This window comes from Leptodactylus fuscus, chromosome 5 (genome assembly GCF_031893055.1).
Source record: "Leptodactylus fuscus isolate aLepFus1 chromosome 5, aLepFus1.hap2, whole genome shotgun sequence".
NCBI classification, from domain to species: domain Eukaryota; kingdom Metazoa; phylum Chordata; class Amphibia; order Anura; family Leptodactylidae; genus Leptodactylus; species Leptodactylus fuscus.
In genome coordinates this window covers 220,463,508-220,479,903 of record NC_134269.1, presented here as the reverse complement: position 1 = coordinate 220,479,903, position 16,396 = coordinate 220,463,508, and positions in this window count along the sequence as shown.

The following is a 16,396-nucleotide window of genomic DNA, read 5'->3' as shown; positions in this document are numbered from 1 at the left end:
TACACGGCTCAGTATACAGTATCACACAGGATAGGATTAGATACAGCTCAGTATACAATATCACACAGGATAGGATTAGATACACAGCTCAGTATACAGTATCACACAGGATAGGATTAGATACAGCTCAGTATACAGTATCACACAGGATAGGATTAGATACACGGCTCAGTATACAGTATCACACAGGATAGGATTAGATACAGCTCAGTATACAATATCACACAGGATAGGATTAGATACACAGCTCAGTATACAGTATCACACATGGTAGGATTAGATACAGCTCAGTATACAGTATCACACAGGATAGGATTAGATACACAGCTCAGTATACAGTATCACACAGGATAGGAATAGATACACAGCTCAGTATACAGTATCACACAGGATAGGATTAGATACACAGCTCAGTATACAGTATCACACAGGATAGGATTAGATACAGCTCAGTATACAGTATCACAGGATAGGATTAGATACAGCTCAGTATACAGTATCACACATGGTAGGATTAGATACACGGCTCAGTATACAGTATCACACAGGATAGGATTAGATACACAGCTCAGTATACAGTATCACACAGGATAGGATTAGATACACAGCTCAGTATACAATATCACACAGGATAGGATTAGATACAGCTCAGTATACAGTATCACACAGGATAGGATTAGATACACAGCTCAGTATACAGTATCACACAGGATAGGATTAGATACACAGCTCAGTATACAGTATCACACAGGATAGGATTAGATACACAGCTCAGTATACAGTATCACACAGGATAGGATTAGATACACAGCTCAGTATACAGTATCACACAGGATAGGATTAGATACACAGCTCAGTATACAGTATCACACATGGTAGGATTAGATACACGGCTCAGTATACAGTATCACACAGGATAGGATTAGATACACAGCTCAGTATACAGTATCACACGGGAGAGGATTAGATACACAGCTCAGTATACAATATCACACAGGATAGGATTAGATACACAGCTCAGTATACAGTATCACACAGGATAGGATTAGATACAGCTCAGTATACAGTATCACACAGGATAGGATTAGATACACAGCTCAGTATACAGTATCACACAGGATAGGATTAGATACACAGCTCAGTATACAATATCACACAGGATAGGATTAGATACACAGCTCAGTATACAGTATCACACAGGATAGGATTAGATACAGCTCAGTATACAGTATCACACAGGATAGGATTAGATACACAGCTCAGTATACAGTATCACACAGGATAGGATTAGATACACAGCTCAGTATACAGTATCACACAGGATAGGATTAGATACACAGCTCAGTATACAGTATCACACAGGATAGGATTAGATACACAGCTCAGTATACAGTATCACACAGGATAGGATTAGATACACAGCTCAGTATACAGTATCACACAGGATAGGATTAGATACACAGCTCAGTATACAGTATCACACAGGATAGGATTAGATACACAGCTCAGTATACAGTATCACACAGGATAGGATTAGATACAGCTCAGTATACAGTATCACACAGGATAGGATTAGATACACGGCTCAGTATACAGTATCACACAGGATAGGATTAGATACACGGCGCAGTATACAGTATCACACATGGTAGGATTAGATACACGGCTCAGTATACAGTATCACACAGGATAGGATTAGATACACAGCTCAGTATACAGTATCACACAGGATAGGATTAGATACACAGCTCAGTATACAATATCACACAGGATAGGATTAGATACAGCTCAGTATACAGTATCACACAGGATAGGATTAGATACACAGCTCAGTATACAGTATCACACAGGATAGGATTAGATACACGGCTCAGTATACAGTATCACACAGGATAGGATTAGATACACGGCGCAGTATACAGTATCACACATGGTAGGATTAGATACACGGCTCAGTATACAGTATCACACAGGATAGGATTAGATACACAGCTCAGTATACAGTATCACACAGGATAGGATTAGATACACAGCTCAGTATACAATATCACACAGGATAGGATTAGATACAGCTCAGTATACAGTATCACACAGGATAGGATTAGATACACAGCTCAGTATACAGTATCACACAGGATAGGATTAGATACACAGCTCAGTATACAGTATCACACAGGATAGGATTAGATACACAGCTCAGTATACAGTATCACACAGGATAGGATTAGATACACAGCTCAGTATACAGTATCACACAGGATAGGATTAGATACACAGCTCAGTATACAGTATCACACATGGTAGGATTAGATACACGGCTCAGTATACAGTATCACACAGGATAGGATTAGATACACAGCTCAGTATACAGTATCACACGGGAGAGGATTAGATACACAGCTCAGTATACAATATCACACAGGATAGGATTAGATACACAGCTCAGTATACAGTATCACACAGGATAGGATTAGATACAGCTCAGTATACAGTATCACACAGGATAGGATTAGATACACAGCTCAGTATACAGTATCACACAGGATAGGATTAGATACAGCTCAGTATACAGTATCACACAGGATAGGATTAGATACACAGCTCAGTATACAGTATCACACAGGATAGGATTAGATACACAGCTCAGTATACAGTATCACACAGGATAGGATTAGATACACAGCTCAGTATACAGTATCACACAGGATAGGATTAGATACACAGCTCAGTATACAGTATCACACAGGATAGGATTAGATACACAGCTCAGTATACAGTATCACACAGGATAGGATTAGATACACAGCTCAGTATACAGTATCACACAGGATAGGATTAGATACACAGCTCAGTATACAGTATCACACAGGATAGGATTAGATACAGCTCAGTATACAGTATCACACAGGATAGGATTAGATACACGGCTCAGTATACAGTATCACACAGGATAGGATTAGATACACGGCGCAGTATACAGTATCACACATGGTAGGATTAGATACACGGCTCAGTATACAGTATCACACAGGATAGGATTAGATACACAGCTCAGTATACAGTATCACACAGGATAGGATTAGATACACAGCTCAGTATACAATATCACACAGGATAGGATTAGATACAGCTCAGTATACAGTATCACACAGGATAGGATTAGATACACAGCTCAGTATACAGTATCACACAGGATAGGATTAGATACACAGCTCAGTATACAGTATCACACAGGATAGGATTAGATACACAGCTCAGTATACAGTATCACACAGGATAGGATTAGATACACAGCTCAGTATACAGTATCACACAGGATAGGATTAGATACACAGCTCAGTATATAGTATCATACAGGGTAGGATTAGATACACAGCTCAGTATACAGTATCACACAGGAGAGGATTAGATACACAGCTCAGTATACAGAATCACACAGGATAGGATTAGATACACAGCTCAGTATACAGTATCACACAGGATAGGATTAGATACACGGCTCAGTATACAGTATCACACAGGATAGGATTAGATACAGCTCAGTATACAGTATCACACAGGATAGGATTAGATACACAGCTCAGTATACAGTATCACACAGGATAGGATTAGATACACAGCTCAGTATACAGTATCACACAGGATAGGATTAGATACAGCTCAGTATACAGTATCACACAGGATAGGATTAGATACAGCTCAGTATACAATATCACACAGGATAGGATTAGATACACGGCTCAGTATACAGTATCACACAGGATAGGATTAGATACAGCTCAGTATACAATATCACACAGGATAGGGTTAGATACACAGCTCAGTATACAGTATCACACAGGATAGGATTAGATACAGCTCAGTATACAGTATCACACAGGATAGGATTAGATACACAGCTCAGTATACAGTATCACAGGATAGGATTAGATACACAGCTCAGTATACAGTATCACACAGGATAGGATTAGATACACAGCTCAGTATACAGTATCACACAGGATAGGATTAGATACACAGCTCAGTATACAGTATCACACAGGATAGGATTAGATACACAGCTCAGTATACAGTATCACACAGGATAGGATTAGATACAGCTCAGTATACAGTATCACACAGGATAGGATTAGATACACAGCTCAGTATACAGTATCACACAGGATAGGATTAGATACACAGCTCAGTATACAGTATCACACAGGATAGGATTAGATACAGCTCAGTATACAGTATCACACAGGATAGGATTAGATACAGCTCAGTATACAATATCACACAGGATAGGATTAGATACACGGCTCAGTATACAGTATCACACAGGATAGGATTAGATACAGCTCAGTATACAATATCACACAGGATAGGGTTAGATACACAGCTCAGTATACAGTATCACACAGGATAGGATTAGATACAGCTCAGTATACAGTATCACACAGGATAGGATTAGATACACAGCTCAGTATACAGTATCACAGGATAGGATTAGATACACAGCTCAGTATACAGTATCACACAGGATAGGATTAGATACACAGCTCAGTATACAGTATCACACAGGATAGGATTAGATACACAGCTCAGTATACAGTATCACACAGGATAGGATTAGATACACAGCTCAGTATACAGTATCACACAGGATAGGATTAGATACACAGCTCAGTATACAGTATCACACAGGATAGGATTAGATACAGCTCAGTATACAGTATCACACAGGATAGGATTAGATACAGCTCAGTATACAGTATCACACAGGATAGGATTAGATACAGCTCAGTATACAGTATCACACAGGATAGGATTAGATACACAGCTCAGTATACAGTATCACACAGGATAGGATTAGATACACAGCTCAGTATACAGTATCACACAGGATAGGATTAGATACACGGCTCAGTATACAGTATCACACAGGATAGGATTAGATACACAGCTCAGTATACAGTATCACACAGGATAGGATTAGATACACAGCTCAGTATACAGTATCACACAGGATAGGATTAGATACACAGCTCAGTATACAGTATCACACAGGATAGGATTAGATACAGCTCAGTATACAGTATCACACAGGATAGGATTAGATACACGGCTCAGTATACAGTATCACACAGGATAGGATTAGATACACAGCTCAGTATACAGTATCACACAGGATAGGATTAGATACACAGCTCAGTATACAGTATCACACAGGATAGGATTAGATACAGCTCAGTATACAGTATCACACAGGATAGGATTAGATACACAGCTCAGTATATAGTATCACACAGGATAGGATTAGATACACAGCGCAGTATACAGTATCACACAGGATAGGATTAGATACAGCTCAGTATACAGTATCACACAGGATAGGATTAGATACACAGCTCAGTATACAGTATCACACAGGATAGGATTAGATACAGCTCAGTATACAGTATCACACAGGATAGGATTAGATACAGCTCAGTATACAGTATCACACAGGATAGGATTAGATACAGCTCAGTATACAGTATCACACAGGATAGGATTAGATACACGGCTCAGTATACAGTATCACACAGGACAGGATTAGATACACAGCTCAGTATACAGTATCACACAGGATAGGATTAGATACACGGCTCAGTATACAGTATCACACAGGACAGGATTAGATACAGCTCAGTATACAGTATCACACAGGATAGGATTAGATACAGCTCAGTATACAGTATCACACAGGATAGGATTAGATACACAGCTCAGTATACAGTATCACACAGGATAGGATTAGATACACAGCTCAGTATACAGTATCACACGGGATAGGATTAGATACACAGCTCAGTATACAATATCACACAGGATAGGATTAGATACACAGCTCAGTATACAGTATCACACAGGATAGGATTAGATACACAGCTCAGTATACAGTATCACACAGGATAGGATTAGATACACAGCTCAGTATACAGTATCACACAGGATAGGATTAGATACACAGCTCAGTATACAGTATCACACAGGATAGGATTAGATACACAGCTCAGTATACAGTATCACACAGGATAGGATTAGATACACAGCTCAGTATACAGTATCACACAGGATAGGATTAGATACACAGCTCAGTATACAGTATCACACAGGATAGGATTAGATACACAGCTCAGTATACAGTATCACACAGGATAGGATTAGATACAGCTCAGTATACAGTATCACACAGGATAGGATTAGATACAGCTCAGTATACCGTATCACACAGGATAGGATTAGATACACAGCTCAGTATACAGTATCACACCTGACCACTCTGGGTATATCCTACAGTAAATACTCCGCCTGTGTCCTGATAATTAATCTCTCCGCACAATGTGATGTCGCGCTGACTCTATTATTCCTCCTTAACAATCGGCGCCGGCGCTTGTTTAAATCACGTTGTTTTGTTCACAGAACAGTAAAGACAATTAGTGATCACACCGAAGCCGCCATTGTCCACGTGCCGCAATGTTTTCTACAGCGACCATTTCAATGGCAGTAAATGACACATTAGGCGACATTGCGCGCTCTGCTAAAGACGATTTTCTTCTCGGTAATAGTCGTCGACAATACATGGTAGTGCGGAGTAACCCAGACAGATGAGTAATCAGCCGGATTCACCGCTGTCACCAGCAAAACCTCATTGGCAGGTTTAGTAAATGCACAATTAAAAACACATAAAGCCTTTGTTCACGGCAAGCCATCTGCAGCCGCACGTCTTATGTGAGTGTGTTTAAAAGCCCCGTAATCACCGCGGTTCTCTGCTAATCGAAAACTTAGATATTGTCTGATGTTCTGACAATGAGAGCGGCAATTACACCGCACTTGTGTATCTACTGAAGTCACTTAATGGACATCTGCGAAGACACTGCTACATGATGGCCTGGTACAATATCGCCTGCACAGCAATAGCATCCTGTATAACTGATATCTATACTGACTGGCGGCTGAGGAAAGACGAAACAAGAGGACAGCAAGTAGTTGTAACATATATCATATAATACTGCCCCTATGAACAAGAGTATAACTACTATAATACTACCTCCTATGTACAAGAATATAACTACTATAATACTGCCTCCTATGTACAAGAATATAACTACTATAATACTACTCCTATGTACAAGAATATAACTACTATAATACTGCTCCTATGTACAAGAATATAACTACTATAATACTGCTCCTATGTACATGAATATAACTACTATAATACTACCTCCTATGTACAAGAATATAACTACTATAATACTACTCCTATATACAAGAATATAACTACTATAATACTGCTCCTATGTACAAGAATATAACTACTATAATACTACTCCTATGTACAAGAATATAACTACTATAATACTGCCCCTATGTACAAGAGTATAACCACTATAATACTACCTCCTATGTACAAGAATATAACTACTATAATACTGCCTCCTATGTACAAGAATATAACTACTATAATACTACTCCTATGTACAAGAATATAACTACTATAATACTGCTCCTATGTACAAGAATATAACTACTATAATACTGCTCCTATGTACATGAATATAACTACTATAATACTGCTCCTATGTACAAGAATATAACTACTATAATACTACTCCTATGTACAAGAATATAACTACTATAATACTACTCCTATATACAAGAATATAACTACTATAATACTACTCCTATGTACAAGAATATAACTACTATAATACTGCTCCTATGTACAAGAATATAACTACTATAATACTGCTCCTATGTACAAGAATATAACTACTATAATACTACTACTATGTACAGGAATATAACTACTATAATACTACCTCCTATGTACAAGAATATAACTACTATAATACTACTCCTATATACAAGAATATAACTACTATAATACTACTATGTACAGGAATATAACTACTATAATACTACCTCCTATGTACAAGAATATAACTACTATAATACTACTCCTATGTACAAGAATATAACTACTATAATACTACTCCTATGTACAAGAATATAACTACTATAATACTACTCCTATGTACAAGAATATAACTACTATAATACTACTCCTATGTACAAGAATATAACTACTATAATACTGCTCCTATGTACAAGAATATAACTACTATAATACTACTCCTATGTACAAGAATATAACTACTATAATACTACTCCTATGTACAAGAATATAACTACTATAATACTACCTCCTATGTACAAGAATATAACTACTATAATACTACTCCTATGTACAAGAATATAACTACTATAATACTACTCCTATGTACAAGAATATAACTACTATAATACTGCTCCTATGTACAAGAATATAACTACTATAATACTACTCCTATGTACAAGAATATAACTACTATAATACTACTCCTATATACAAGAATATAACTACTATAATACTGCTCCTATGTACAAGAATATAACTACTATAATACTACTCCTATGTACAAGAATATAACTACTATAATACTACTCCTATATACAAGAATATAACTACTATAATACTGCTCCTATGTACAAGAATATAACTACTATAATACTACCTCCTATGTACAAGAATATAACTACTATAATACTACTCCTATGTACAAGAATATAACTACTATAATACTACCTCCTATGTACAAGAATATAACTACTATAATACTACTCCTATGTACAAGAATATAACTATAATAATACTACCTCCTATGTACAAGAATATAACTACTATAATACTACTCCTATGTACAAGAATATAACTACTATAATACTGCTCCTATGTACAAGAATATAACTACTATAATACTACCTCCTATGTACAAGAATATAACTACTATAATACTGCTCCTATGTACAAGAATATAACTACTATAATACTACTCCTATATACAAGAATATAACTACTATAATACTACTACTATATACAAGAATATAACTACTATAATACTACTCATATGTACAAGAATATAACTACTATAATACTACTCCTATGTACAAGAATATAACTACTATAATACTGTTCCTATGTACAAGAATATAACTACTATAATACTACTCCTATGTACAAGAATATAACTACTATAATACTGCTCCTATGTACAAGAATATAACTACTATAATACTACTACTATATACAAGAATATAACTACTATAATATTGCTCCTATGTACAAGAATATAACTACTATAATACTGCTCCTATGTACAAGAATATAACTACTATAATACTGCTCCTATGTACAACAATATAACTAATATAATACTGCTCCTATGTACAAGAATATAACTACTATAATACTACTCCTATATACGAGAATATAACTACTATAATACTACACCTATATACAAGAATATAACTACTATAATACTGCTCCTATGTACAAGAATATAACTACTATAATACTACTCATGTGTACAAGAATATAACTACTATAATACTACCTCCTATGTACAAGAATATAACTACTATAATACTACTCCTATGTACAAGAATATAACTACTATAATACTACCTCCTATGTACAAGAATATAACTACTATAATACTACTCCTATGTACAAGAATATAACTACTATAATACTACCTCCTATGTACAAGAATATAACTACTATAATACTACTCCTATGTACAAGAATATAACTACTATAATACTACTCCTATGTACAAGAATATAACTACTATAATACTACTCCTATGTACAGGAATATAACTACTATAATACTGCTCCTATATACAAGAATATAACTACTATAATACTACTCCTATGTACAAGAATATAACTACTATAATACTACTCCTATGTACAAGAATATAACTACTATAATACTACTCCTATGTACAGGAATATAACTACTATAATACTACTCCTATGTACAAGAATATAACTACTATAATACTGCTCCAATGTACAAGAATATAACTACTATAATACTACCTTCTATGTACAAGAATATAACTACTATAATACTACTCCTATGTACAAGAATATAACTACTATAATACTACTCCTATGTACAAGAATATAACTACTATAATACTGTTCCTATGTACAAGAATATAACTACTATAATACTGCTCCTATGTACAAGAATATAACTACTATAATACTGATCCCATGTACAAGAATATAACTACTATAATACTGCTCCTATGTACAAGAATATAACTACTATAATACTGATCCCATGTACAAGAATATAACTACTATAATACTACTCCTATGTACAAGAAAATAACTACTATAATACTACTCCTATGTACAAGAATATAACTACTATAATACTACTCCTATGTACAAGAATATAACTACTATAATACTACTCCTATGTACAAGAATATAACTACTATAATACTACTCCTATGTACAAGAATATAACTACTATAATACTGCTCCTATGTACAAGAATATAACTACTATAATACTACTCCTATGTACAAGAATATAACTACTATAATACTGCCCCTATGTACAAGACTATAACTACTATAATACTACCCCCTATGTACAAGAATATAACTACTATAATACTACTCCTATGTACAAGAATATAACTACTATAATACTACTCCTATGTACAAGAATATAACTACTATAATACTGCCCCTATGTACAAGAATATAACTACTATAATACTACCCCTATGTACAAGAATATAACTACTATAATACTACTCCTATGTACAAGAATATAACTACTATAATACTACCTCCTATGTACAAGAATATAACTACTATAATACTACTCCTATGTACAAGAATATAACTACTATAATACTACTCCTATGTACAAGAATATAACTACTATAATACTACTCCTATGTACAAGAATATAACTACTATAATACTGCCCCTATGTACAAGAATATAACTACTATAATACTACTCCTATGTACAAGAATATAACTACTATAATACTGCTCCTATGTACAAGAATATAACTACTATAATACTACTCCTATATGCAAGAATATAGCTACTATAATACTACTCCTATGTACAAGAATATAACTACTATAATACTACTCCTATATACAAGAATATAGCTACTATAATACTACTCCTATGTACAAGAATATAACTACTATAATACTACCCCTATGACAAGAATATAACTACTATAATACTACCCTTATGTACAAGAATATAACTACTATAATACTACTCCTATGTACAAGAATATAACTACTATAATACTACTCCTATGTACAAGAATATAACTACTATAATACTACCTCCTATGTACAAGAATATAACTACTATAATACTACTCCTATATACAAGAATATAACTACTATAATACTACCCCTATGTACAAGAATATAACTACTATAATACTACTCCTATGTACAAGAATATAACTACTATAATACTACTCCTATGTACAAGAATATAACTACTATAATACTGCCCCTATGTACAAGAGTATAACTACTATAATACTATTCCTATGTACAAGAATATAACTACTATAATACTACTCCTATGTACAAGAATATAACTACTATAATACTGCCCCTATGTACAAGAGTATAACTACTATAATACTACTCCTATGTACAAGAATATAACTACTATAATACTACTCCTATGTACAAGACTATAACTACTATAATACTACTATGTACAAGAATATAACTACTATAATACTGCTCCTATGTACAAGAATATAGCTACTATAATACTACTCCTATGTACAAGAATATAACTACTATAATACTACTCCTATATACAAGAATATAGCTACTATAATACTACTCCTATGTACAAGAATATAACTACTATAATACTACCTCCTATGTACAAGAATATAACTACTATAATACTGCTCCTATATACAAGAATATAACTACTATAATACTACTCCTATGTACAAGAATATAACTACTATAATACTGCCCCTATGTACAAGAATATAACTACTATAATACTGCCCCCTATGTACAAGAATATAACTACTATAATACTACTATGTACAAGAGTATAACTACTATAATACTACTCCTATGTACAAGAATATAACTACTATAATACTATTCCTATGTACAAGAATATAACTACTATAATACTACTCCTATGTACAAGAATATAACTACTATAATACTACTCCTATGTACAAGAATATAACTACTATAATACTACCCCTATGTACAAGAATATAACTACTATAATACTACTATGTACAAGAATATAACTACTATAATACTACCTCCTATGTACAAGAATATAACTACTATAATACTACTCCTATGTACAAGAATATAACTACTATAATACTACTCCTATGTACAAGACTATAACTACTATAATACTACTATGTACAAGAATATAACTACTATAATACTACCTCCTATGTACAAGAATATAACTACTATAATACTACTCCTATGTACAAGAATATAACTACTATAATACTACCACCTATATACATGAATATAACTACTATAATACTACTCCTATGTACAAGAACATAACTACTATAATACTGCTCCTATGTACAAGAATATAACTACTATAATACTACTACTATGTACAAGAACATAACTACTATAATACTGCTCCTATGTACAAGAATATAACTACTATAATACTACCCCTATGTACAAGAATATTACTACTATAATACTGCTCCTATGTACAAGAATATAACTACTATAATACTGCTCCTATGTACAAGAAGATAACTACTATAATACTGCTCCTATGTACAAGAATATAACTACTATAATACTACACCTATATACAAGAATATAACTACTATAATACTACTCCTATGTACAAGAATATAACTACTATAATACTACCTCCTATGTACAAGAATATAACTACTATAATACTGCCCCTATGTACAAGAATATAACTACTATAATACTACCTCCTATGTACAAGAATATAACTACTATAATACTACTCCTATGTACAAGAATATAACTACTATAATACTACTCCTATGTACAAGAATATAACTACTATAATACTGCCCCTATGTACAAGAATATAACTACTATAATACTGCTCCTATGTACAAGAATATAACTACTATAATACTACTCCTATGTACAAGAATATAACTACTATAATACTACTCCTATGTACAAGAATATAACTACTATAATACTGCCCCTATGTACAAGAATATAACTACTATAATACTACTCCTATGTACAAGAATATAACTACTATAATACTACCTCCTATGTACAAGAATATAACTACTATAATACTGCTCCTATGTACAAGAATATAACTACTATAATACTACTCCTATGTACAAGAATATAACTACTATAATACTACTCCTATGTACAAGAATATAACTACTATAATACTACTCCTATGTACAAGAATATAACTACTATAATACTACCTCCTATGTACAAGAATATAACTACTATAATACTGCTCCTATGTACAAGAATATAACTACTATAATACTGCCCCCTATGTACAAGAATATAACTACTATAATACTACTCCTATGTACAAGAATATAACTACTATAATACTGCCCCTATGTACAAGAATATAACTACTATAATACTACTCCTATGTACAAGAATATAACTACTATAATACTGCTCCTATGTACAAGAATATAACTACTTTCCCGTACGTCCTACGGCAGCACAATTACACAAGGGATTTCATCCCCTAGGTACAACCAGAGAGACAGGTTAGTTAGCAATCGTGAATAATTAAACAATTAACAAGGACCCCTCCTATAAAGGTAAGGAAGTCGGCTGGTCCAATTGTGTTCTTTTTTCTCTCTAGGTACCTGAAGAGACAGGATGTGTTGAGGACTTTTCGGCAGTTACTGGGCTTTCCGGGCTGTATACAGGGCTGGTCCCTGTCCCTCAGTTCCGAAGGTGTTCCAAGATGATGCCGATCATTTCTATTTGGACTTGCCTTGGTTCACATGTGGGTGGAATTACATGGTCAGGAATTCCCCACTAAACATGGATGGTAGCACATGGAGGCGCTTCAGGTTCTCCCTGAAGTATGCGCGCCTAGCCCAGCAATCCACTACAAATGGCGCACTGGAAATGGCGCGCGCTCCTCGAGAAATGAGGCATGTTGTTCCAGGACTGGCATCAACGCTGCAGCCACCATAAGGAATGGAGCCAGTATCCGGCAACATGGCGCACTTTGCCTCCTGCTCAGCCCTCTGCTTGCTGAGGTAAGTATGGCTGAATGTTCTGAGCAGCTCAGGTTTGTCTTTCCTGGTGTTCAGCTCTGCACTGGTTTTAATATACACTGTAACCCTTCACATGCCAGTAGCCGGCAATATGGGGATCACCTCCTGCTCAGCCCTCGGCTTACTGTGGTAAGTATGGCTGTATGGTCTGAGCTGCTCCATGTTGTTTGCCCTGCTGTGTTTAGCTCTGCATTGGTTCCAGTACACACTGTGACTCCTCACATGCTGCACTCGCCTCCTGCTCTGCCCTCTGCTTACTGCGGTAAGTATGGCTGTATGTGCTGAGCTGCTCCATGTTGTTTGCCCGGCTGGGTCCAGCTCTGTGCACTATTAACTCTCCGCATGCTGAAGCTCTGCTAACTGTTTGTGTTCTGTTTAGATGTCTGCGGGAGCAGTAAGAGGACCTGTAAGTGCAGACACAGGGGGCAGTAAGAGGACCTGTAAGTTCAGACACAGGGGGCAGTAGAGGACCTGTAAGTGCAGACACAGGGGGCAGTAAGAGGACCTGTAAGTGCAGACACAGGGGGCAGTAAGAGGACCTGTAAGTCCAGACACAGGGGGCAGTAGAGGCCGCAGCGCCTACCTGAGGACCTGGTCGCAGACACCTGTGTGAATTGTTCCTCACCTGTGGCCTCCTCTCCAGGAGAGGGCACTACAGCATGTATGGAGGGGGTATACAGCATGTATGGAGAGGGCACTACAGCATGTATGGAGGGGGTATACAGCATGTATGGAGAGGGCACTACAGCATGTATGGAGGGGGTATACAGCATGTATGGAGAGGGCACTACAGCATGTATGGAGGGGGTATACAGCATGTATGGAGAGGGCACTACAGCATGTATGGAGGGGGTATACAGCATGTATGGAGAGGGCACTACAGCATGTATGGAGGGGGTATACAGCATGTATGGAGAGGGCACTACAGCATGTATGGAGGGGGTATACAGCAGCTTACTAAGGGTTCAGGATGTCTCCCTCACCCAGTGACCAGTACCAAGCTCCTCCAGCTCTTACAATCTTGAGGGATTAAATCCTAAATTCAGATGACCCAGGAGTTTTGTGTTCAAGGAATAGAGGCGGAGTCTGGACAAAGTCTGTCGCTGTTTAGGGGCGCAAATCCCTACATGTGAATGCCTCCTTACACCACTGTAAGCGCTGTATACTGTGCACAAGAAAATCTGCACTGGGGTCTTCGCCATCCGTTTCTGTTGCATAGATTATGTGATAAAGCCGCGCATCATAGTGTAAATGGAAAGTGTCAGACTAAGGATAAATCTACTGCACTGCATAAAGCGGACATGTCTATCAGGAGATTCTGCTGAAACTGATGTTATATTTAATGAGGTGCTGCAGCAGCTTGCACTGGGCCCACTAATGAGTTAAAACAGCGTAGGATGGAGCCTGAGAAAGAAGCTCTATTATTGTCATGTAACTAAGGGCAAGGTTTACCCGAGTCCTCCAGTCCTGCAGGAATGGCTACAATGTGACCTGGAGACTCCAAGAAAGTAACAAAACAAAACAAAAAACAAACAAACAAAAACAACCTGTGTATCTGGATCTAGATGTGACACAACCTACAGCCGGGATATCTTCTCCACTCATGAGTGGGAATTGGTTCCTAAGCTAGATCTTCCTGTCACTGAAATGTCAGTGACCATTGTGGACTGTAAGTGCCTACCATCGTCCGCTCCGGGCCGGGCAAGTGCCAGCAGAGGAGACTGACTGGGAATCACTAACTCCATTGGCTAAAAAGCAAGCAAAACAACAAAACAGATTGTGTCTTGTAGAAAGCTTCTATATCCTCCATAGGAGTTTACAATACATCTTTGTAAGTGATTCCAGTTGCCAGGTCACTATGTATACGGCTCGCTCATCTCACCAGAGATTTAGAAGACGAGTCCGAGAGCAGAAATCCTCCGGTCACTGACACAGATGGAGAATCCTTCAGATTTCTCTGTGATACTCATTTGCATAAAATAAGATCTGTATCCACAGGATCCTAGAATATATCTTCTGTGGTGTATATACACTCCACTGTCTATATACTCACACACTCTATTGTTTATATACGCACATAAACTCCACTGTGTGTATGCTCACATACACTCCACTGTCTATATACTCACACACACACTATTGTTTATATACGCATAAACTCCACTGTGTATATGCTCACATA